At 37.0% G+C, this 27,273-nt stretch overlaps 1 protein-coding gene and 1 long non-coding RNA gene across 2 annotated transcripts in view; both read right to left on the bottom strand.

Moving 5' to 3' along the window:
• The window catches only part of LOC139127107 (myosin-6-like), a 176,268-nt gene that overhangs the window by 48,006 nt on the left and 100,989 nt on the right, over positions 1–27,273 (bottom strand). The gene's annotated exons all lie outside the window — the stretch shown is intronic.
• Positions 7,715–12,772, bottom strand: LOC139127202 (uncharacterized). Its single transcript, XR_011550954.1, has 4 exons — positions 12,581–12,772; positions 10,304–10,471; positions 9,552–9,727; positions 7,715–7,901 (listed from the first exon to the last, which is right to left on the bottom strand). It is a non-coding gene; the product is annotated as an uncharacterized lncRNA (long non-coding RNA).

Here is a 27,273-nt window from a genome sequence, read left to right as displayed (position 1 = left end):
TATCGAATACTGTGATACAACCATTAACTCAACAAGTCATTTACAATGACATAGTCCCCACTTGTAATAGGAGTATTAGTCTTGATGGGGCAGGAAAATGTGGTCATTAAGAAGTATCACTGGAGTGTATATGTTGAGATCTATGGGCACATAGGTCTATGTTGTTGTTCCCAATTTGAAACACATGAGGCATGTCTAAGTTATGGTTCTAAATCGGGAAAAAAAATCAGACCTCTAGCAGTATTGGCCAGCCAAGAAATACATATGCGCATTATAAATGAGGTACAAGATGTGACATCTTAAGGTCTAATATCCTATCAAAATTGGAGGGTATAGAACTTGTGGTTACTGAAATATGCATATATATGTATAATCAAGGTCAAAGGTCATCGAGGTCACATGACATTTTGAAAAAAAAATTATATTGCTAATTAATCCCTATATGCCAAAAAAATCAGATCTCTAGCTCTATTCGCTTGCCCAGAATTAGATGTGTACATAATTAATGAGGTAAAGCGTGTGTTGTCATAAGGTCTCCCATCCTACTAAATACAAAGGACATAGCACTTGTGGTTACTTATTTATTGACATAAACATATATTTTAGGTAAAAGGTCATCGAGGTCACATGACATTTGGTCAAAAAATTTCTCTCCTATAGTTATCCCTATATACCAAAAATCAGACATCCAGCTCTATTGGCTCGCTCAGAATGAGATATGCGCATAATTATTGAGGTACAGTATGTGGCGTCATAAGGTGTCCAATCATACCAAACATGAAGGGTGAAGCACTTGTGGTTACCGAGTTATGGAAAAATATGTATATTTGAGGTCAAAGGTCACCAAGGTCACGTGACATTTTGTCAAGAAAAATTGTTTTGCTAAGTTATCCTTATATACCAAAAATCAGACCTCTAGCTCTATTGGCTCGCTCAAAATTAGATATGTGCATAATTAATGAGGTACAATATGTGGCGTCATAAGGTGTCCCATCATACCATACATGAAGGCTGTAGCACTTGTGGTTACTGAGTTATGGACAAATATGTATATTCGAGGTCAAAGGTCACCGAGGTCACGTGACATTTTGTCAAAAAAATTGTATTGCTAAGTTATCCCTATATACCAAAAATTAGACCTCTCGCTCTATTGGCTCGCTCAAATTAGATATGCACATAATTAATGAGGTACAATATGTGGCGTCATAAGGTGTCCCATCATACCATACATGAAGGCTGTAGCACTTGTGGTTACTGAGTTATGGACAAATATGTATATTTGAGGTTAAAGGTCACCGAGGTCACGTGACATTTTGTCAAAAAAATTGTATTGCTAAGTTATCCCTATATACCAAAAATCAGACCTCTAGCTCTATTGGCTCGCTCAAAATTAGATATGCACATAATTAATGAGGTACAATATGTGGCGTCATAAGGTGTCCCATCATACCATACATGAAGGCTGTAGCACTTGTGGTTACTGAGTTATGGACAAATATGTATATTTGAGGTCAAAGGTCACCGAGGTCACGTGACATTTTGTCAAAAAATTGTTTTGCTAAGTTATCCCTATATACCAAAAATCAGACCTCTAGCTCTATTGGCTCCCTCAAAATTAGATATGTGCATAATTAATGAGGTTCAATATGTGGCGTCACAAGCTGTCCCATCATACTATATATGAAGGGTGGTAGCACTTGTGGTAACTGAGTTATGGACAAATATGTATATTTGAGATCAAAGGTCATCAAGGTCACATGACATTTTGTCAAAATATCCGAGATATATGCGTGAACGGATGCGTGAACGGATGGACGAACAGACGGACATGACCCAATCTATAAGCTCACTGGACTTCAGCAGTGGGGACTAAAATTGTGTCACTGCATCCTTTTTGCAATATGAATACGATGAGAAACTAAATTTCTTTTTTCGTGGCCTTATACATGGGAGTCTATGGAGAATCTGCCTTATACATGGGAGTCTATGGACGTGTAAACTAAAAATATGCAAATTTCACCACGATTTGCCCAAATTTGGGAAAGGTCACTCCTATGCACTTCCATACCAAGTTTCAAATCAATCGGACTTGTGGTTTCAGAGCAGGAGATTTTTGACCAAAAATGGGAGAAAATTACAAAAAAATTCATGAAAAATAGCAAGTCCAAGATACTGACCCAAGATGTGCACAATCATTTCATGTCAGCCCAAAGTACTTACATGCTAATTTTTCATGTAATCTGCTCAGTGGTTATTGAGTTTTTTCAATTTTGACTGTTTTTACATTTTTTCACTTAATTTGCATATTTTTGGCAATGACAACTTCATTTGAACAAAATCTCATCTACAGCCCATCATCCATGTACACACCAAATATCAAGATGAAATGTGCAGCGGTTTTGGAGTTTTTGATGTTGACGGACAGACATACAGACATACAGACATACAGACATACAGACACACAGACATACAGACATACAGACATACATACATACAGACATTTCCCTAGCCTATAAGAATAGCTTCCATTGCCATATATACATATGGCTATGGGAGCTAAAAAATAGCCCAAAAATGCAAATATGCAAATTTCACCACGATTTGCCCAGATTTGGGAAAGGTCACTCCTATGCACTTCCATACCAAGTTTCAAATCAATCAGACTTGTGGTTTCAGAGAAGAAGATTTTTTGACCAAAAATGGGAGAAAATTACCAAAAAATTCATGAAAAATAGCAAGTCCAAGATACTGGACCCAAGATGTGCACAATCATTTCAGGTCAGCCCAAAGTACTTACATGCTAATTTTTCATCTAATCTGCTAAGTGGCTATTGAGATTTTCAATAAAATGTAAACTTGTAAACATATATACATATGGCTATGGGAGCTAACAAGCGACCCAATGGTCGACAGAGCTCTGCTATGTTATGTAGAGAGCAACTTTTTGTGACATATGTATTGATGAAGAAGGTTGAGATCTTTGATAGCTCATTTCAGGATGGCCTGACCTAAAATGGCAAAATTAGCTGCAAAAATACAAAATTGATGATTTCATCATAATTATGTATAAAAATGTATACCAAATATCAAAGCTATCACATGAGTAACTTTTGAGAAACAAATATTTTGACCAAAAGCGGCAAAAACTGACCCAAAAATACAAAAATTGAAGATTTCATCAAATTTCACTATATCACACTAAGAGAACCCCCAGGAACCTGCATACCAAATATCAAAGGCATCAGACAAGTAGTTTTGAGAAACACATTTTTTGACCAAAAATGGCAAAAATTGCACCAAAAATACAAAATTGCAGATTTCATCATATATCTGTATATCATATTTAGTTTATCTGTAGGAACCTGTATACCAAATATCAAAGCTGTCAGACGAGCGATTTTGATGAAATAAATTTTTGACCAAAAATGACAAAAAAATTCCTTAAAAATACAGATTTGCTTATTTCATCACAATTTGAACAAATCCAAGTTGGGTTATCCCTAGGGACCTGTATACCAAATATCAAAGCTGTCAGACGAGCGGTTTTGATGAAATAAATTTTTGACCAAAAATGACAAAAAAATTCCTTAAAAATACAGATTTGCTTATTTCATCACAATTTGAACAAATCCAAGTTGGGTTATCCCTAGGGACCTGTATACCAAATATCAAAGCTGTCAGACGAGCGGTTTTGATGAAATAAATTTTTGACCAAAAATGACAAAAAAATTCCTTAAAAATACAGATTTGCATATTTCATCACAATTTGAACAAATCCAAGTTGGGTTATCCCTAGGGACCTGTATACCAAATATCAAAGCTGTCAGACGAGCGGTTTTGATAAAATAAATTTTTGACCAAAAATGACAAAAAAATTCCTTAAAAATACAGATTTGCATATTTCATCACAATTTGAACAAATCCAAGTTGGGTTATCCCTAGGGACCTGTATACCAAATATCAAAGCTGTCTGACCAGCGGTTATGAAGAAGAAGATTTTTTACCAAAAACGCCTTTTTTGGCACTAATTTGCATATTTTCAACAATATCAAAAAATCAAAAAAAGCACAATCATTTCAGGTCAGCCCAAAGTACTTACATGCTAATTTTTCATGTAATCTGCTCAGTGGTTATTGAGATTTTCAATTTTGACTGTTTTTACATTTTTTCACTTAATTTGCATATTTTTGGCAATGACAACTTCATTTGAACAAATCTCATCTACAGCCCATCATCCATGTACACACCAAATATCAAGATGAAATGTACAGCGGTTTTGGAGTTTTTGATGTTGACGGACAGACATACAGACATACAGACCTACAGACATACATACAGACATTTCCCTAGCTTCCATTGCCATATATACATATGGCTATGGGAGCTAAAAACAAGTCTTCACCATCTGACCAGACACAAGCATTATGTTAGCACGATGACAAATAAAATTGTCAACGGGGGTTTATGCAATCCACAATAATAGTGTATTGAAGTCAACATTAGATGTTTAGATGTTTAAAATGAGAGTATTTTTGAGTCTGGCACAGTTGCACTATGGGATGTCTACAGTCAATTTATTATACTCAACAACATCACATCATTATGATAACTGTAAACATATCTCATCAGTACTTACATGTAAACTATGATCAGTGTCAGCCCAACCTATGGTAAGCAGTGGAAAAATTAGCATCAACATAATTTGAATGTCATTGATATTAAAAAAGTCTGGCAAACAGTAAACCTCTACAAACCTCCACAAATCTCCTACTGAACAGGATAATGATTATATTAGATCTGCCAAAAGCATTTCTGAATTCTTGCCTATAACTTGATTTGATGTCAAAAGTCAAAACTATTGTTTGTTCAGTCAAGAAAATTATCATTTTCAAAGTATGTAGCCCCGTATTTCCGAAATTATGGGTGGTCTCAAAAAATCTCTTTGACGGAACCCGAGATTATTTCCTAAGCTGTAACGCTCAGAAATTTGAGGTTTCATAGAGCTTTTATAAAATTTTGCTGCACATCTTGGTGAACTATATACATGAAATGTAAATGTATATGTGTACTACGTAACTCAAACAGTACAGGTACGCGTTAGGCCCCTTACACTTTGATCGTTGATATCATGTATTAGACAAAAACAAAATTGCCGTGGTAATTTAAGAATTGCTTCCTTACTGGCTAAATAAATATCTAAATCATATTTTACATGCTGAAATAATGTCATAATTTTCTGTATGAGGATGATTTCCATGTAGCTATATCACCACGTTTAATATTGTTCAGTCCAACATACATTAAATATGGCATCGGTGACATTGGGCCTTAGTTAGTGACCACTACCTATCTGACTTACAGATTGATAGATGGCGGGTGCCACATGTGGGGCAGGATGCGCTTACTATTTTCGAAACACCTGACATCACTTCTTGGTCTTTTGGCCAGAGGTCCATATATCTTTCTTTCATGAATTTGACTTTGTTTGTACCGTCTATTTACTGTCTGTTCTGTGCTGTTTTGTGTCTATGTTTACAACTATTGTCTTACAAATTTTGACCTAGTGTTATTGGATTATGGATTGGTATGATTGCGATTATTTTACATTAAATATCCTTGGAATTCCAATCTGAGCTATACCCGGTGGTCTATTTCAGATTCCCCTTCAATTTCCAAAGACTGTTCAGCAGTCACTTCCATATCTACCGTTATATCCTCCAATGAATCTGTGTCATCATCAACAATTACATCCTCATTAGTGCTATAAACAACCTCTTCAAAATTGTCATCATCTTCTTCTGCTTCATCTAAAGCTAACCAATATTCATCACTTATAGTGTCAACTGCAGGGGGTTGATTTGGCAAGTTTTCACATGATAGGCACTTACAGCCAGGTCCACAAACACTTCCAGATTTCACACATTTACAGCACCTATTGGTACATTAGATTTTTTAAATTTGCATCCACTTGTCCAAAATTCAACGTTTTTCTTAACCTTTTCAAAGTTCTCATTAGAGTCCCAAATAACTTCTAATTTTCCATTCTCAACTTTCCATCTAAACTCACTTATTGAGGGTATTTGTACATCATCTACTCTTGCATTTGCCCACAAATAGGATACCCAACATGACTGTTTCCAGTAATATTTCAATGCCTCATTTAATGGTAAGAATCCAACTTCAGAGTCTATTCTATCCCATATTCTATTTCTAATATCATCAAGCCATTTGTGATGAATGTCCAAAGTTGTCAATTCATCACTGATGAATGATGTAAAATGTTCTTCCTCCTCAAACTCATATGCTACGGTTAGTACAGCAGATGCTGCAGCATGATCTGATGCAGTGTTTATGTCAACACACCCAACATCCTTGTAACTACTGCAAAGAGATCTCATATGATCTTTGGATGCATATTCAACAGTTTTGACATCATATTCAGACCTTCTATATTAAGAGGAGGCTATCCGACATGACCAACAAATTATGCTGTCAACACATGTCAGGAACTATAGAACCACGACAGCAACTGCTCCCAGCATAATCAACACTGATATGCCAAACATCACTAATACTATTGACAAAACCACCAAAACCAACGCGGTTACCTTCCTCGACACAGGAATGCAAACGCCTATGGAGACCTGACTTGAAAACTTTTCCAACAAAGCTGTACAAACTTTGGATAATATTTGACAATATATCAAAGAAAGAGGAACCAGAAAACCAACAACATGGAACGAGATGGCACAATGCCCATGAAGGTACTGTTAGACCTGAGTATTTCAATATACAATAGCAACACGCCACAGAACCACGACAGCAACTGCTCCCAGCATCAACCCAGGTATGCCCAACATTACGAAAACCATTGACAACACAACCAGAGACAACGTTTACCTTCCTCAACACAGGAGGGCAAATGCCCAGGGAAAACATACTGGAAAACTTTTCCAACAGAGGATTACAAACTCCGGATATCTGACAATACACCGAAAAAAAAATCCCAATGACCTTGAACGAGATGGCACAAAGACCATGAGTGACATGGCATATCGCATAGACTAGACACACACAGAGTATGACAAGTTGACGATCGAATATTGAAAAACAAGCGACCGATATGCTCAGAAACTTTTTAAAGTAAATCTTGGGGTTTCGGAAAGCGATAGGACTTCAAAAATGTGATGATGAGACTGTTGAGTGATGAGAAGACATATTGCGTCTACGTGTCAATCGAGTTGGTCAACGCTGCTGCAATGTGCAGAGGAGTGACTGTGCACACATGAGCCGGAATATTTGTAGTGAAAGTAAGGGTCGATTTTGCTAAGTCCTATGGGGGTCTCAAAATATTTTTTTCTTTTATTGACAAAATATATATAGAAATTACCAAAAATCATTTCAAAAACTAAATAAATATTTTTTATAAAAAAAACGATGGACATCATAAGATATTAAAAATACGATGTTTATTATTTGTCAATTAAGTTTTCAGGTCAAAGGAAGTACTGTAATTTTTCTGACAACTATATGATAAGCTGTGCATCATAGACTGTGGAGCTAACAATAAAAAGATTATTCCTTGATGTTTGTCATGCCCAAGGTGTATCAAAGTCTTGATTGTTGATATGTAAAAGAAAGTCACATTGAGTGTGGCAAAACAGAAAACAACATTTATCCTCAGAAAACAAGACAGAATTCAACATACCTTGTGGCTGAGTTGGCAAATTTTGTCCTTTTGCTGGTAGTCAGTAGTTCAGGTGTCGACATACGTCATGTAGATTTCACTTTTCTCAAGGAAAGTACAAGTCATCACAGAGAAATCAACACAAACAGGCAGCAACTTGTCGTCAGGTAAGGTCAAAGGTCATAGGCTGTCAACCATTATATTGCAGGGAATCCTAGTGACAACACAATAATTTAACTTGGCAAAGCGTCTCTTTTAGAACCTAAATGAATCTGATAAATAAATAAACTGAAGCACAGACTTATAAAGTTTGACTGCTTCACAAAATACAATGCCTTTGTAGACATAAAATTCTTTGTCTTTGATTCATTTTACCTCCTCAAGATGTTCTATTGGTCTGTTGGTGTGCAAAGAAAGTTCATTTAAGGTCATTTTGTTGGCATTGTGCCTGAGTTTTACATATTGCATCACAACATCTTCACAAAAGTCAAACATTTGAAAAGCCAGCAAGTTGAGGCATAGTATCATCCAGTGGGAAGTAAAACTATGGAAAGACATCAAGTGATTACATAGTCTATTGGATTTGAATTTTAGGATGAATTTTCACTTCTGAGTCCACACACAATGTTGAACCAAGCCCCTTTCCACTCTCTACTTTCAAGTCTAATTCATATGTAAAATGTGACCCTGAGTACAAAGCACACAGACTTATTGGGCTGATACAAAGTAAGACTGCTTCACAAAATACAATGCCTTTGTAGACATAAAACTCTTCAATTCAAGTACTATGGGTCTATGGGTGTGCAAAGAAGGTTCATTTAAGGTTATTTTGTTGGCATTATGCCCGAGTTTTATGTATTGCACCACAACATCTTTATAAACAGAAACATTTGAAAAAACCAGCAAGTTGAGCCATATTACGACGCAGTTGGAAGTAAAACTATGGAAAGACATCCAGGGATTACATAGTCTATTGCGTTTGAAGTTTAAGACGAATTTTCACCTCAGAGTCTATGCACAGCATTGAACCAAGCCTCTTGCCACTCTTTGCTTTCAAGTCTAATTCATATGCAAAATGTGACCCAGATGTTTGAAAGACAAGTCTTCACACTTTCTGACCAGACAGAAAGTTGGCACAATAACAAATAAAAAGGTAACCCTAGGTAAACACAAGACAATAATAGTGGCATATTGAAGACAATGTTCAGAAACATTAGATGTTTACAATGAGAGCATTATGGGATATCTACAGGTCTGGTCAATTTATTAAACTCAGCAATACATCACATCATTATGATTGTGTCAACATATCTCAGCCCACACTAATCATTGGATAAATTACATGTACACAACAGCAGAATTTACATAGTCAATGAAATTAAAGCAAGTCTGGCAAAGAGTAAACCTCTACAAACTTCGTAACAATCAGGATTATGATCATATTAGACCTAACAAAAGCATTTGGTAACACATTTCAATGTAGAAATGACCTCCATGGTTCGAATTAAAATTTTGACTTGTGATTGCACCCCTTGTTGTTGGATGTAATGGAAATGCTGTGAAAAAAGGCGGATGACATAGTCATTGAAATAGAGGTCAGTCTAATGAAATTATGAACATATCTTTTTCTGAATTTTTGCCTATAACTCGATTTGATGTCAAAAATCACAAAAATAAGATAAAAATATCTTTATGATACAAACACTTTATGATACCTAGATTCTATAAGAGGGAGTCCTGTATTGTACACAAATATATGAACTTGTATCAATTTACTTATAACCTTTGCACATGTATTTCTCTTTCTCAACTCAAGATACAAAGTCTGTGTCAATGAATGCTTGAACTAGTGTAAATTACTTACATCAAGACTCACTTCATTCCAGTCACCAGAATCCATGTCTTCTCTTGCCAATACAGCCACTGAATCCAATCTCAGCTTTCAAGTCATGATATTTGGTGATACCATACAGAACAGATCTGCCATACTTGGATTCAAGAGAATTTCCTCCAATCCTTTACATCTGTCTGTTGTAATATCTGTAAATATTGTGAGACAGTGATGTCAGGGACTTAAAGACAGATATTCTCCCACGTTGACTCCATTTACTTGTGGGTAGACAATGTTGAAGTAATCTTTCTAATGATATGGCCACTTGTATAATAGTCGCACAGAACAAACAGCAGTGTTCAAACATGGCCATGAGGTAACAAATTTAAATTCAAACTCACAATTATATAAATTGTAGCACCGATGTATACCAAATTTTTTTGAGTAGCCAGGTTTCAAATGGTTGGAGGGAATATATGATTGCTTGTCATGTTCAAAGTAAAACCAGTATCGTGAGAAAGTGGTTGGGTATTTTACTGGCTACCAGATGTGATCTGCACAGTTGCGTAGTACCACTACTAATACTTTGCCATGGAATTACTGCATCCATAACAAAGTGTCAGAAATAATTTGGAGTAAGTCATCAAAATATCAATATTGAGTTAAAAAAGGGTGGAAAATCGCAAACAATTATTCTGTTGATAGTTGTAGGAACTTAAAATACATCATCATCTTTGTTTAACTTAGAAACCACTCTGGAGACTTCAAAGCAGATGTCTACTTACATTGTACGTACTGAAGACTGATGCAAAGTCAGATAGTTCTTCTACTGTAAAGACATCTGTTTTCTTCATTGATGAAGCTATGGATGTAAAGACCAGGACTCAGGCAGTGACTTGGTATGGTGGGCCACAACCATTAAACAAACCCTGATACATTGCAGGGTTTGATGTCTGTAAAAATACAATTTAATTCAGTGATTATCATTGGCCAATGAAGGTGTTACTATCAATACTGATTAGATGAATGATGTACAGCATACTGGGTTTCATGGAGAAATGCTGAAAGTAGCCAGTACTGATTAGATGAATGATGTAGTACAGCATACTGGGTTTTGATGGAGAAATGCTGAAAGTAGCCAGTACTGATTAGATGAATGATGTACAGCATACTGGGTTTGATGGAGAAATGCTGAAAGTAGCCAGTACTGATTAGATGAATGATGTACAGCATACTGGGTTTGATGGAGAAATGCTAAAGTAGCCAGTACTGATTAGATGAATGATGTACACCATACTGGGTTTGATGGAGAAATGCTGAAAGTAGCCAGTACTGATTAGATGAATGATGTACAGCATACTGGGTTTGATGGAGAAATGCTGAAAGTAGCCAGTACTGATTAGATGAATGATGTACAGCATACTGGGTTTGATGGAGAAATGCTGAAAGAAGCCAGTACTGATTAGATGAATGATGTACAGCATACTGGGTTTCATGGAGAAATGCTGAAAGTAGCCAGTACTGATTAGATGAATGATGTACAGCATACTGGGTTTGATGGAGAAATGCTGAAAGTAGCCAGTACTGATTAGATGAATGATGTACAGCATACTGTGTTTGATGGAGAAATGCTGAAAGTAGCCAGTACTGATTAGATGAATGATGTACAGCATACTGGGTTTCATGGAGAAATGCTGAAAGTAGCCAGTACTGATTAGATGAATGATGTACAGCATACTGGGTTTGATGGAGAAATGCTGAAAGTAGCCAGTACTGATTAGATGAATGATGTACAGCATACTGGGTTTGATGGAGAAATGCTGAAAGTAGCCAGTACTGATTAGATGAATGATGTACAGCATACAGGGCTTGATGGAGAAATACTGAAAGTAGACAGTACTGATTAGATGAATGATGTACAGCATACTGGTTTGACAGAGAAATGCTGAAAGTAGCCAGTACTGATTAGATGAATGATGTACAGCATACTGGGTTTGATGGAGAAATGCTGAAAGTAGCCAGTACTGATTAGATGAATGATGTACAGCATACTGGGTTTCATGGAGAAATGCTGAAAGTAGCCAGTACTGATTAGATGAATGATGTACAGCATACTGGGTTTGATGGAGAAATGCTGAAAGTAGCCAGTACTGATTAGATGAATGATGTACAGCATACTGGGTTTGATGGAGAAATGCTGAAAGTAGCAGTATTGATTAGATGAATGATGTACAGCATACTGGGTTTCAAGGAGAAATGCTGAAAGTAGCCAGTACTGATTAGATGAATGATGTACAGCATACTGGGTTTGATGGAGAAATGCTGAAAGTAGCCAGTACTGATTAGATGAATGATGTACAGCATACTGGGTTTGATGGAGAAATGCTGAAAGTAGCCAGTACTGATTAGATGAATGATGTACAGCATACTGGGTTTGATGGAGAAATGCTGAAAGTAGCCAGTACTGATTAGATGAATGATGTACAGCATACTGGGTTTCATGGAGAAATGCTGAAAGTAGCCAGTACTGATTAGATGAATGATGTACAGCATACTGGGTTTGATGGAGAAATGCTGAAAGTAGCCAGTACTGATTAGATGAATGATGTACAGCATACTGGGTTTGATGGAGAAATGCTGAAAGTAGCCAGTACTGATTAGATGAATGATGTACAGCATACTGGGTTTCATGGAGAAAGTAGTCAGTAAAATTTTCAAACATTGAAAAAGTAGATTGGTGTTTATCTGCATCAACAAAGCTGAAAGAAACTGCTTCTGCAGTTGTGGTTTGAAGATTTGTCACCAAGTTGGGGAAACAAACTGTCTGACATCAGCTTCATCACTATCTTCAACTTTCTGACCATCAACTTGAAAAATTGTATTCATCATCATCATAGCATAATGATGTACTGTTAAAGGTTTTCCTTTTCTACTTCTTTCTTTGTGAGAGTCATGATTGGATTAAAAAAACTCCTGTCCTTTTATTTTTCTTTGATGCTGCAATCTATACCAATGTATTTCCAAAGCAGAGAGAATACACCACTGACAAAACAACAGATTACCTGCAGGATCAAACATATTTGCTTGAATCCAAGTGTTCTCATTTCTGACATTTCTCCACTGCTTGATTTCTCTCTTTTTGGGGTCTGGATGACACTTTATCTGCTTCTTAAGAGTCGATAATTGGTGTTTAATTGAATGGAATGTCACAGCTGTCTTAACCAGAATTGGTTCACATCTTGAACAGATATCACTTGCCCCTAGTGGTATAATAAAGTAAGAGAGCAAAATAAATTACACATCAGAAATACACCATCATGTAATTGAATGTAGTAGGAGTGACTGAAAGACTACTACATCATGTAATTGAATGTAGTAGGAGTGACAGAAAGACTACTGCATCATGTAATTGAATGAGTGACTGAAAGACTACTGCATCATGTAATTGAATGTAGTAGGGGTGACAGAAAGACTACTACATCATGTAATTGAATGTAGTAGGAGTGACTAGAAATACTACTGCATCATGAAATTGAATGTAGTAGGAGTGACTGAAAGACTACTACATCATGTAATTGAATGTAGTAGGAGTGGCAAAAAGACTACTGCATCATCTAATTGAATGAGTGACAGAAAGACTACTGCATCATGTAATTGAATGTAGTAGGAGTGACAGAAAGACTACTGCATCATGTAATTGAATGTAGTAGGAGTGACAGAAAGACTACTGCATCATGTAATTGAATGTTGTAGGAGTGACTGAAAGACTACTACATCATATAATTGAATGTAGTAGGAGTGACATAAAGACTACTGTATCATGTAATTGAATGTAGTAGGAGTGACTGAAAGACCACTGCATCATGTAATTGAATGTAGTAGGAGTGACAGAAAGACTACTGCATCATGTAATTGAATGTAGTAGGAGTGACAGAAAGACTACTGCATCATGTAATTGAATGTAGTAGGAGTGACAGAAAGACTACTGCATCATGTAATTGAATGTAGTAGGAGTGACTGAAAGACTACTGCATCATGTAATTGAATGTAGTAGGATGACAGAAAGACTACTGCATCATGTAATTGAATGTAGTAGGAGTGACAGAAAGACTACTGCATCATGTAATTGAATGTTGTAGGAGTGACAGAAAGACTACTGCATCATGTAATTGAATGTAGTAGGAGTGACAGAAAGACTACTGCATCATGTAATTGAATGTAGTAGGAGTGACTGAAAGACTACTGCATCATGTAATTGAATGTAGTAGGAGTGACAGAAAGACTACTGCATCATGTAATTGAATGTAGTAGGAGTGACAGAAAGACTACTGCATCATGTAATTGAATGTTGTAGGAGTGACAGAAAGACTACTGCATCATGTAATTGAATGTGTAGGAGTGACAGAAAGACTACTGCATCATGTAATTGAATGTAGTAGGAGTGACTGAAAGACTACTGCATCATGTAATTGAATGTAGTAGGAGTGACTGAAAGACTACTGCATCATGTAATTGAATGTAGTAGGAGTGACAGAAAGACTACTGCATCATGTAATTGAATGTAGTAGGAGTGACAGAAAGACTACTGCATCATGTAATTGAATGTAGTAGGAGTGACAGAAAGACTAATGCATCATGTAATTGAATGTAGTAGGAGTGACAGAAAGACTACTGCATCATGTAATTGAATGTAGTAGGAGTGACATAAGACTACTGCATCATGTAATTGAATGTAGTAGGAGTGACAGAAAGACTACTACATCATGTAATTGAATGTAGTAGGAGTGACTGAAGACTACTGCATGCATGTAATTGAATGTAGTAGGAGTGACAGAAAGACTACTGCATCATGTAATTGAATGTAGTAGGGGTGACAGAAAGACTACTACATCATGTAATTGAATGTAGTAGGAGTGACAGAAATACTAATGCATCATGTAATTGAATGTAGTAGGAGTGACAGAAAGACTACTGCATCATGTAATTGAATGTAGTAGGAGTGACAGAAAGACTACTGTATCATGTAATTGAATGTAGTAGGAGTGACAGAAAGACTACTGCATCATGTAATTGAATATAGTAGGAGTGACTGAAAGACTACTGCATCATGTAATTGAATGTTGTAGGAGTGACTGAAAGACTACTGCATCATGTAATTGAATGTAGTAGGGGTGACAGAAAGACTACTACATCATGTAATTGAATGTAGTAGGAGTGACAGAAATACTACTGCATCATGAATTGAATGTAGTAGGAGTGACTGAAAGACTACTACATCATGTAATTGAATGTAGTAGAAGTGACAGAAAGACTACTGCATCATGTAATTGAATGTAGTAGGAGTGACAGAAAGACTACTGCATCATGTAATTGAATGTAGTAGGAGTGACAGAAAGACTACTGCATCATGTAATTGAATGTAATAGGAGTGACAGAAAGACTACTGCATCATGTAATTGAATGTAGTAGGAGTGACAGAAAGACTACTGCATCATGTAATTGAATGTAGTAGGAGTTACAGAAGACTACTGCATCATGTAATTGAATGTTGTAGGAGTGACTGAAAGACTACTACATCATGTAATTGAATGTAGTAGGAGTGACATAAAGACTACTGTATCATGTAATTGAATGTAGTAGGAGTGACTGAAAGACTACTGCATCATGTAATTGAATGTAGTAGGAGTGACAGAAAGACTACTGCATCAGTAATTGAATGTAGTAGGAGTGACAGAAAGACTACTGCATCATGTAATTGAATGTAGTAGGAGTGACAGAAAGACTACTGCATCATGTAATTGAATGTAGTAGGAGTGACAGAAAGACTACTGCATCATGTAATTGAATGTAGTAGGAGTGACAGAAAGACTACTGCATCATGTAATTGAATGTAGTAGGAGTGACAGAAGACTACTGCATCATGTAATTGAATGTTGTAGGAGTGACAGAAAGACTACTGCATCATGTAATTGAATGTAGTAGGAGTGACAGAAGATACTGCATCATGTAATTGAATGTAGTAGGAGTGACTGAAAGACTACTGCATCATGTAATTGAATGTAGTAGGAGTGACAGAAAGACTACTGCATCATGTAATTGAATGTAGTAGGAGTGACTGAAAGACTACTGCATCATGTAATTGAATGTAGTAGGAGTGACTGAAAGAATACTGCATCATGTAATTGAATGTAGTAGGAGTGACAGAAAGACTACTGCATCATGTAATTGAATGTTGTAGGAGTGACTGAAAGAATACTGCATCATGTAATTGAATGTAGTAGGAGTGACAGAAAGACTACTGCATCATGTAATTGAATGTAGTAGGAGTAACTGAAAGACTACTGCATCATGTAATTGAATGTAGTAGGAGTGACTGAAAGACTACTGCATCATGTAATTGAATGTAGTAGGAGTGACAGAAAGACTAATGCATCATGTAATTGAATGTAGAAGGAGTGACAGAAAGACTACTGCATCATGTAATTGAATGTAGTAGGAGTGACAGAAAGACTAATGCATCATGTAATTGAATGTAGTAGGAGTGACAGAAAGACTACTGCATCATGTAATTGAATGTAGTAGGAGTGACAGAAAGACTACTGTATCATGTAATTGAATGTAGTAGGAGTGACAGAAAGACTACTACATCATGTAAATGGAGGTATGTACGACCCCAAATAAATAAGAAATACGAGTGATTCTGAGACTCTCAGTTCATAGAAGAGTCAAAGTGCGATCAAGTTTGCGACTGTAATTGAGACTCGCATTTCGCTCGGGGATGTATATTTGCGAGTGAATTTGAGACCGTGTCTGAGACTCTCATTTAACGTACAAACAGCAAGTGCGACTGTTCTTGCTACTGACATGTGACTGACTCACTTCCTGACGTAATGTGGAAGGTCCGTCGTTCGCGTGGCATCGGCACACGCTGGAGAACCTGCCAGCTCAAAAGTTCACCCTTGTTCAGCTCAAAAGACATGACGAATATCGTTTCACAACAGTCTGAACGAACGGACGGGTGGGATCTGATCGAAGCTAAAATGTAACCGAGCTTTTATAGAAAATACTCATCTATTCATTTTTATTTTATAATATACATACTTTCCTAAAACAACATGCAAGTTAACACCTTTTGGCGCATCCAAAGATAAGTTTTGCCAGGGACTGAGTGTTCGGCAAAACACAAACATAAAGGCATTAGTTACGTAGGGTAGGCCTAGTGACTGCGTTTCACAAATTTTGATCGTTTTTCTTGATTTGCAATTGTCTCAGACGTGTCGGAATTGCGGTGATTATTTGAGTTACTTTCCATCAAAGACGAGTGGGGTGCGGGATTGCCGGATAACAAAGGTCTGTAAGATGTCAATCAAAAAAGGACGCGATACAGGTGTGAATCGGTAAACGTTTGCGATGTAAACATGTTAGATACGGCACAGCATTGTAATTAGATGGACGACCGCAGTGCAGACCCGCAAGCACAGGCGCTCTGTAGCTTGGTAGTCTGCTAAATAGATCGATTTTCGGCTCGATCTATCGATCCCGTAGTCGATATGCCCACGACTGCAACCTAAACACTCATTTAGGTTGCAGTGCGGGCATGTCGACTACGGGATCGATAGATCGAGCCGAAAATCGATCTATTTAGCAGACTACCCAGTTCGAGCGCCTGTGCCCGCTGGTATGTCACTCAAGCCATAGCGCGTTCTTGCGTAGACGCTGTACCTAGAAACGCCGCCATTTCTAATCGTTTCTTCCACAGAACTGTCATGAAAAGTTCAGATTCAAGTTCTTTTAGATTTTGCTGTCGTGAAAAGTATTATTATTATCGTCTTGCCGTTTTAAAAGAGTTTTGAGGACCTAAACAACATCGTGTGTTGCTCCATTGCCATGGAATCCGATGTCAAGGAAAAGCGGTGACTTTTTCAAGTTGAATGAAATTTCCTTTCTGTTTGCATTATTAGTCAACTAATCGAAATATTTTTGTTCACAATTGATTAAACTATAGACAGTGGACTGTCTCGATTCTCCCGTCTATGAATCGATATTCACTGACTCATTCTTTCTCTTCTTTGTCGATCGATGAAAGTAATTTCATCTTCAATACTATGTCCTCATTCTACAGATGATATCCAAACCTATATTGTCATTTATTTCTAACCAACGTACAAAAACTTGGTCCGATCGCCAAAGCACATATCTGACGAGATGTTTTGCGAAACAGTGAATAAATACATTGGATGAACAGCCGTACTCTATGCATTAGAGGATATCCATGTTGCAGCCTCTCCGAAAAAATACCCGGGGATGTTTAGGCAGTAACAAAGGCGATGACTCAGTTAGTTGAATAAAAAAACTTTTCGTACATCATATTTTTATCTAAGCGAACATTTGTCGGTTTGATGAGCGACAGTACGCAGATCGCCCATATAAAACTAGTCAAAACAATTCTGCGACAATGATGGTGCCTCGTCGTGAATGTCCTTGAACCCGTAGCCGCAACCATTGTTTTTTTTAATGTGTTAAGGGGTTGATGATTGGTAGAATTCATGTATCAAAATTTGATGACACACGTGATTGAATCCTGTGATTGTTAGGCAATTGACGGTGTGTAGGGACGGCTACAGCCCACGGACCATGACAGTATCAGCAGTACGAAGTACATTGCATGCTTTCTGAGAATGAACAGCTTGTTGCCATAGCTACCATGCGAAATCCGGCTTTGACCGATGTTCCTGTCCTGTCGGACGATAACTTTCGAGCTGCGTAGCTACTGTTGAGCACAGTCCCTATATCCCTATAGAGGGACTGTGTGTTGAGGTTCAGATATCCGAATCAATCGTGTTCGAAAGGCTTATCGATTTACAGAAAATACTAAACTTTTGTTATTAGTTAGATGAAACGTTTGCCGACGGGAACGTCATCGAGTCATTTACATATACACTTCCCAGTTCAGGCGATCTCGCTTTGTGGGTCCATTGACAAGTGAGAAAGTGCTAATTTTGACTGAGGTTAATGGATGACGTACATTTTCTTTGAGCCTCCCGGGCCTTCCATATGAAAAATATGCGCTCAATCAGTGATATCACGTCATTCTCGCACTAACAACGGTTATTGGAATAGTTCAAGAGTTATACACACCTATCCTTTTCATGCCCTCCGAAAGAGTACTAGTATTTAAGCTCATGTACTCCAAAAAGCCACTTTTGGAAAACGACTAGCTGACAGCTGATGACAAAACGCACTCAATGTGATTTCACGCTTCCTTGGTACTCTTTATACAACTCGAAATATTTTTTGTTAAAGTAAAATGAAAGACGAAAAAAGCTCCGTGAACTGACGATAGATTTCCGAACATCTGATGAGGTGAAATCTACTCAAATTGGCGGATCAATCGGAGCAAAGAGAATATGGTATTTCCCATTTGATCTCCGAAACGTCATCGTGGAGTTTCTCACAGAAATGAAATTTTGTTTGTTTCATCGTTCGTGCTCGATAGCTGTCGACGCGACTGCAGCTGTTCGACGCGACACGAAATTTGCAAATTCGTCGATGTATGAATTCTTCGAACTATTATGGAAATCAACAGCAAAATGAGCAAGTGTTTCAATATGTTTCGAATTACAAAGCAAGCTGGACATCATGAAGTCAAAAAGTAATACGAAATTTTCAAATGAATGTGAAACTTCATGAAGGTCAAAGGTAAAAGTACGTCATGACTGGGCGTGACGTTGAAGGTTCGATGGCATCAACAATAGCCGATACGGCGCGGCGTGTGCGTATCTGACGTTAGTCCAGTCTTTCTCTATTTTCGCTAGTTTTATGTCTTAGTACCCATTTATCGGTTTTATTCGCCATATTTTATCAATATTCTCAATGTGTTATATAAATACACCAGCTAAATCGATTGTAAGAACTGACTTACCTTTCCGTAATCATAGGCCTTACTCTCTATACCACGGTCCTCCAGGGACCGTGTCTATACGGTGCGTCATGCAACCGCATAGTTCGAATATACATGATTGATAAAGAGTATCTGTTTTATTGACCTTTATTTTCCATAATATACAGTAAGATAAGAAATGAAGGGGAAAGAAAGCTGAGGTATAAAGGCATACGTCGATGTAGACACGCCGTACTCCGTGTGCACGGTCCTTCCACAAACCGTGGTCTGGTGTCTCGATTGCTACTTGTTCTAGTCTCAGCGCCAGTCGCACTTGTCATGTGAAAGGTAATTGAGAGTCTCAGGTACAGTCTCAGATCAAGTCGCATTTACTGTTTACTGTAATGAATGAGAGTCTCAGATATAATCGCAAATGAGGTCGCATTTAGTATCTTCTTCAATTTGAGAGTCTCAGATTCAGTCTCACTTCATGTTTATAAGGGGTCGTAGATACCTGTGTAATTGAATGTAGTAGGAGTGACTGAAAGACTACTGCATCATGTAATTGAATGTAGTAGGAGTGACAGAAAGACTACTGCATCATGTATTGAATGTAGTAGGGTGACAGAAAGACTACTACATCATGTAATTGAATGTAGTAGGAGTGACAGAAATACTAATGCATCATGTAATTGAATGTAGTAGGAGTGACAGAAAGACTACTGCATCATGTAATTGATGTAGTAGGAGTGACAGAAAGACTACTGTATCATGTAATTGAATGTAGTAGGAGTGACAGAAAGACTACTACATCATGTAATTGAATGTAGTAGGAGTGACTGAAAGACTACTGCATCATGTAATTGAATGTAGTAGGAGTGACTGAAAGACTACTGCATCATGTAATTGAATGTAGTAGGAGTGACAGAAAGACTACTACATCATGTAATTGAATGTAGTAGGAGTGACAGAAATACTACTGCATCATGAATTGAATGTAGTAGGAGTGACTGAAAGACTACTACATCATGTAATTGAATGTAGTAGGAGTGACAGAAAGACTACTGCATCATGTAATTGAATGTAATAGGAGTGACAGAAAGACTACTGCATCATGTAATTGAATGTAGTAGGAGTGACAGAAAGACTACTGCATCATGTAATTGAATGTAGTAGGAGTTACAGAAAGACTACTGCATCATGTAATTGAATGTTGTAGGAGTGACTGAAAGACTACTGCATCATGTAATTGAATGTAGTAGAGTGACATAAGACTACTGATCATGTAATTGAATGTAGTAGGAGTGACTGAAAGACTACTGCATCATGTAATTGAATGTAGTAGGAGTGACAGAAAGACTACTGCATCATGTAATTGAATGTAGTAGGAGTGACATGAAAGAATACTGCATCATGTAATTGAATGTAGTAGGAGTGACAGAAAGACTACTGCATCATGTAATTGAATGTAGTAGGAGTAACTGAAAGACTACTGCATCATGTAATTGAATGTAGTAGGAGTGACTGAAAGACTACTGCATCATGTAATTGAATGTAGTAGGAGTGACAGAAAGACTACTGCATCATGTAATTGAATGTAGTAAGGAGTGACAGAAAGACTACTGCATCATGTAATTGAATGTAGTAGAGTGACAGAAAGACTAATGCATCATGTAATTGAATGTAGTAGGAGTGACAGAAAGACTACTGCATCATGTAATTGAATGTAGTAGGAGTGACAGAAAGACTACTGCATCATGTAATTGAATGTAGTAGGAGTGACAGAAAGACTACTGCATCATGTAATTGAATGTAGTAGGAGTGACTGAAAGACTACTGCATCATGTAATTGAATGTAGTAGGAGTGACTGAAAGACTACTGCATCATCTAATTGAATGTAGTAGGAGTGACAGAAAGACTACTGCATCATGTAATTGAATGTAGTAGGAGTGACAGAAATACTACTGCATCATGAAATTGAATGTAGTAGGAGTGACTGAAAGACTACTACATCATGTAATTGAATGTAGTAGGAGTGACAGAAAGACTACTGCATCATGTAATTGAATGTAATAGGAGTGACAGAAAGACTACTGCATCATGTAATTGAATGTAGTAGGAGTGACAGAAAGACTACTGCATCATGTAATTGAATGTAGTAGGAGTTACAGAAAGACTACTGCATCATGTAATTGAATGTTGTAGGAGTGACTGAAAGACTACTACATCATGTAATTGAATGTAGTAGGAGTGACATAAAGACTACTGCATCATGTAATTGAATGTAGTAGGAGTGACTGAAAGACTACTGCATCATGTAATTGAATGTAGTAGGAGTGACAGAAAGACTACTGCATCATGTAATTGAATGTTGTAGGAGTGACTGAAAGAATACTGCATCATGTAATTGAATGTAGTAGGAGTGACAGAAAGACTACTGCATCATGTAATTGAATGTAGTAGGAGTAACTGAAAGACTACTGCATCATGTAATTGAATGTAGTAGGAGTGACTGAAAGACTACTGCATCATGTAATTGAATGTAGTAGGAGTGACAGAAAGACTAATGCATCATGTAATTGAATGTAGAAGGAGTGACAGAAAGACTACTGCATCATGTAATTGAATGTAGTAGGAGTGACAGAAAGACTACTGCATCATGTAATTGAATGTAGTAGGAGTGACAGAAAGACTACTGCATCATGTAATTGAATGTAGTAGGAGTGACTGAAAGACTACTGCATCATGTAATTGAATGTAGTAGGAGTGACAGAAAGACTACTGCATCATGTAATTGAATGTAGTAGGGGTGACAGAAAGACTACTACATCATGTAATTGAATGTAGTAGGAGTGACAGAAATACTAATGCATCATGTAATTGAATGTAGTAGGAGTGACAGAAAGACTACTGCATCATGTAATTGAATGTAGTAGGAGTGACAGAAAGACTACTGCATCATGTAATTGAATGTAGTAGGAGTGACAGAAAGACTACTACATCATGTAATTGAATGTAGTAGGAGTGACTGAAAGACTACTGCATCATGAAATTGAATGTTGTAGGAGTGACTGAAAGACTACTGCATCATGTAATTGAATGTAGTAGGGGTGACAGAAAGACTACTACATCATGTAATTGAATGTAGTAGGAGTGACAGAAATACTACTGCATCATGAAATTGAATGTAGTAGGAGTGACTGAAAGACTACTACATCATGTAATTGAATGTAGTAGGAGTGACAGAAAGACTACTGCATCATGTAATTGAATGTAATAGGAGTGACAGAAAGACTACTGCATCATGTAATTGAATGTAGTAGGAGTGACAGAAAGACTACTGCATCATGTAATTGAATGTAGTAGGAGTTACAGAAAGACTACTGCATCATGTAATTGAATGTTGTAGGAGTGACTGAAAGACTACTACATCATGTAATTGAATGTAGTAGGAGTGACATAAAGACTACTGTATCATGTAATTGAATGTAGTAGGAGTGACTGAAAGACTACTGCATCATGTAATTGAATGTAGTAGGAGTGACAGAAAATACTGCATCATGTAATTGAATGTAGTAGGAGTGACAGAAAGACTACTGCATCATGTAATTGAATGTAGTAGGAGTGACAGAAAGACTACTGCATCATGTACTTGAATGTAGTAGGAGTGACTGAAAGACTACTGCATCATGTAATTGAATGTAGTAGGAATGACAGAAAGACTACTGCATCATGTAATTGAATGTAGTAGGAGTGACAGAAAGACTACTGCATCATGTAATTGAATGTTGTAGGAGTGACAGAAAGACTACTGCATCATGTAATTGAATGTAGTAGGAGTGACAGAAAGACTACTGCATCATGTAATTGAATGTAGTAGGAGTGACTGAAAGACTACTGCATCATGTAATTGAATGTAGTAGGAGTGACAGAAAGACTACTGCATCATGTAATTGAATGTAGTAGGAGTGACAGAAGACTACTGTATCATGTAATTGAATGTTGTAGGAGTGACTGAAAGACTACTGCATCATGTAATTGAATGTAGTAGGAGTGACAGAAAGACTACTGCATCATGTAATTGAATGTAGTAGGAGTGACTGAAAGACTACTGCATCATGTAATTGAATGTAGTAGGAGTGACTGAAAGACTACTGCATCATGTAATTGAATGTAGTAGGAGTGACAGAAAGACTACTGCATCATGTAATTGAATGTAGTAGGAGTGACAGAAAGACTACTGCATCATGTAATTGAATGTAGTAGGAGTGACAGAAAGACTACATGCATCATGTAATTGAATGTAGTAGGAGTGACAGAAAGACTACTGCATCATGTAATTGAATGTAGTAGGAGTGACAGAAAGACTACTGCTATCATGTAATTGAATGTAGTAGGAGTGACTGAAAGACTACTGCATCATGTAATTGAATGTAGTAGGAGTGACAGAAAGACTACTGCATCATGTAATTGAATGTAGTAGGAGTGACAGAAAGACTACTGCATCATGAATTGAATGTAGTAGGAGTGACAGAAAGACTACTGCATCATGATAATTGAATGTAGTAGGAGTGACTGAAAGACTACTGCATCATGTAATTGAATGTAGTAGTGTGACAGAAAGACTACTGCATCATGTAATTGAATGTAGTAGGAGTGACAGAAAGACTACTGCATCATGTAATTGAATGTAGTAGGAGTGACAGAAAGACTACTGCATCATGTAATTGAATGTAGTAGGAGTGACTGAAAGACTACTGCATCATGTAATTGAATGTAGTAGGAGTGACTGAAAGACTACTGCATCATGTAATTGAATGTAGTAGGAGTGACTGAAAGACTATTGCATCATGTAATTGAATGTAGTAGAGTGACTGAAAGACTACTGCATCATGTAATTGAATGTAGTAGAGTGACAGAAAGACTACTGCATTATGTAATTGAATGTAGTAGGAGTGACTGAAAGACTACTACATTATGTAATTGAATGTAGTAGGAGTGACAGAAAGACTACTGCATCATGTAATTGAATGTAGTAGGAGTGACAGAAAGACTACTGCATCATGTAATTGAATGTTGTAGGAGTGACTGAAAGACTACTACATCATGTAATTGAATGTAGTAGGAGTGACAGAAATACTACTGTATCATGTAATTGAATGTAGTAGGAGTGACTGAAAGACTACTGCATCATGTAATTGAATGTAGTAGGAGTGACAGAAAGACTACTGCATCATGTAATTGAATGTAGTAGGAGTGACAGAAAGACTACTGCATCATGTAATTGAATGTAGTAGGAGTGACAGAAAGACTACTGCATCATGTAATTGAATGTAGTAGGAGTGACAGAAAGACTACTGCATCATGTAATTGAATGTAGTAGGAGTGACAGAAAGACTACTGCATCATGTAATTGAATGTAGTAGGAGTGACAGAAAGACTACTGCATCATGTAATTGAATGTAGTAGGAGTGACAGAAAGACTACTGCATCATGTAATTGAATGTAGTAGGAGTGACAGAAAGACTACTGCATCATGTAATTGAATGTAGTAGGAGTGACTGAAAGACTACTGCATCATGTAATTGAATGTAGTAGGAGTGACAGAAAGACTACTGCATCATGTAATTGAATGTAGTAGGAGTGACAGAAAGACTACTGCATCATGTAATTAATGTTGTAGGAGTGACTGAAAGACTACTGCATCATGTAATTGAATGTAGTAGGAGTGACAGAAAGACTACTGCATCATGTAATTGAATGTAGTAGGAGTGACTGAAAGACTACTGCATCATGTAATTGAATGTAGTAGGAGTGACTGAAAGACTACTGCATCATGTAATTGAATGTAGTAGGAGTGACAGAAAGACTACTGCATCATGTAATTGAATGTAGTAGGAGTGACAGAAAGACTACTGCATCATGTAATTGAATGTAGTAGGAGTGACAGAAAGACTACTGCATCATGTAATTGAATGTAGTAGGAGTGACAGAAAGACTACTGCATCATGTAATTGAATGTAGTAGGAGTGACAGAAAGACTACTGCATCATGTAATTGAATGTAGTAGGAGTGACAGAAAGACTACTGCATCATGTAATTGAATGTAGTAGGAGTGACGAAAGACTACTGCATCATGTAATTGAATGTAGTAGGAGTGACAGAAAGACTACTGCATCATGTAATTGAATGTAGTAGGAGTGACAGAAAGACTACTGCATCATGTAATTGAATGTAGTAGGAGTGACAGAAAGACTACTGCATCATGTAATTGAATGTAGTAGGTGTGACAGAAAGACTACTGCATCATGTAATTGAATGTAGTAGGAGTGACAGAAAGACTACTGCATCATGTAATTGAATGTAGTAGGAGTGACAGAAAGACTACTGCATCATGTAATTGAATGTAGTAGGAGTGACTGAAAGACTACTACATCATATAATTGAATGTAGTAGGAGTGACTGAAAGACTATTGCATCATGTAATTGAATGTAGTAGGAGTGACTGAAAGACTATTGCATCATGTAATTGAATGTAGTAGGAGTGACTGAAAGACTATTGCATCATGTAATTGAATGTAGTAGGAGTGACTGAAAGACTACTACATCATATAATTGAATGTAGTAAGAGTGACAGAAAGACTACTGCATTATGTAATTGAATGTAGTAGGAGTGACTGAAAGACTACTACATTATGTAATTGAATGTAGTAGGAGTGACAGAAAGACTACTGCATCATGTAATTGAATGTAGTAGGAGTGACAGAAAGACTACTGCATCATGTAATTGAATGTAGTAGGAGTGACAGAAAGACTACTGCATCATGTAATTGAATGTAGTAGGAGTGACAGAAAGACTACTGCATCATGTAATTGAATGTAGTAGGAGTGACAGAAAGACTACTGCATCATGTAATTGAATGTAGTAGGAGTGACTGAAAGACTACTGCATCATGTAATTGAATGTAGTAGGAGTGACTGAAAGACTACTGCATCATGTAATTGAATGTTGTAGGAGTGACAGAAAGACTACTGCATCATGTAATTGAATGTAGTAGGAGTGACAGAAAGACTACTGCATCATGTAATTGAATGTAGTAGGAGTGGTAGAAAGACTACTGCATCATGTAATTGAATGTAGTAGAAGTGGTAGAAAGACTACTGCATCATGTAATTGAATGTAGTAGGAGTGACAGAAAGACTACTGCATCATGTAATTGAATGTAGTAGGAGTGACTGAAAGACTACTACATCATATAATTGAATGTAGTAGGAGTGACTGAAAGACTATTGCATCATGTAATTGAATGTAGTAGGAGTGACTGAAAGACTATTGCATCATGTAATTGAATGTAGTAGGAGTGACTGAAAGACTACTACATCATATAATTGAATGTAGTAAGCGTGACAGAAAGACTACTGCATCATGTAATTGAATGTAGTAGGAGTGACTGAAAGACTACTACATCATGTAATTGAATGTAGTAGGAGTGACAGAAAGACTACTGCATCATGTAATTGAATGTAGTAGGATTGACTGAAAGACTACTGCATCATGTAATTGAATGAAGTAGGAGTGACTGAAAGACTACTACATCATATAATTGAATGTAGTAGGAGTGACTGAAAGACTATTGCATCATGTAATTGAATGTAGTAGGAGTGACTGAAAGACTACTACATCATATAATTAAATGTAGTAGGAGTGACAGAAAGACTACTGCATCATGTAATTGAATGTAGTAGGAGTGACAGAAAGACTACTACATCATGTAATTGAATGTAGTAGGAGTGACTGAAAGACTACTGCATCATGTAATTGAATGTAGTAGGAGTGACTGAAAGACTACTGCATCATGTAATTGAATGTAGTT

The sequence above is a fragment of the Ptychodera flava genome, unplaced genomic scaffold (genome assembly GCF_041260155.1).
Source record: "Ptychodera flava strain L36383 unplaced genomic scaffold, AS_Pfla_20210202 Scaffold_29__1_contigs__length_4469600_pilon, whole genome shotgun sequence".
NCBI lineage: Eukaryota > Metazoa > Hemichordata > Enteropneusta > Ptychoderidae > Ptychodera > Ptychodera flava.
Note: the sequence above shows the minus strand (reverse complement) of the source record. Positions and strands in the feature narration are given on the sequence as shown.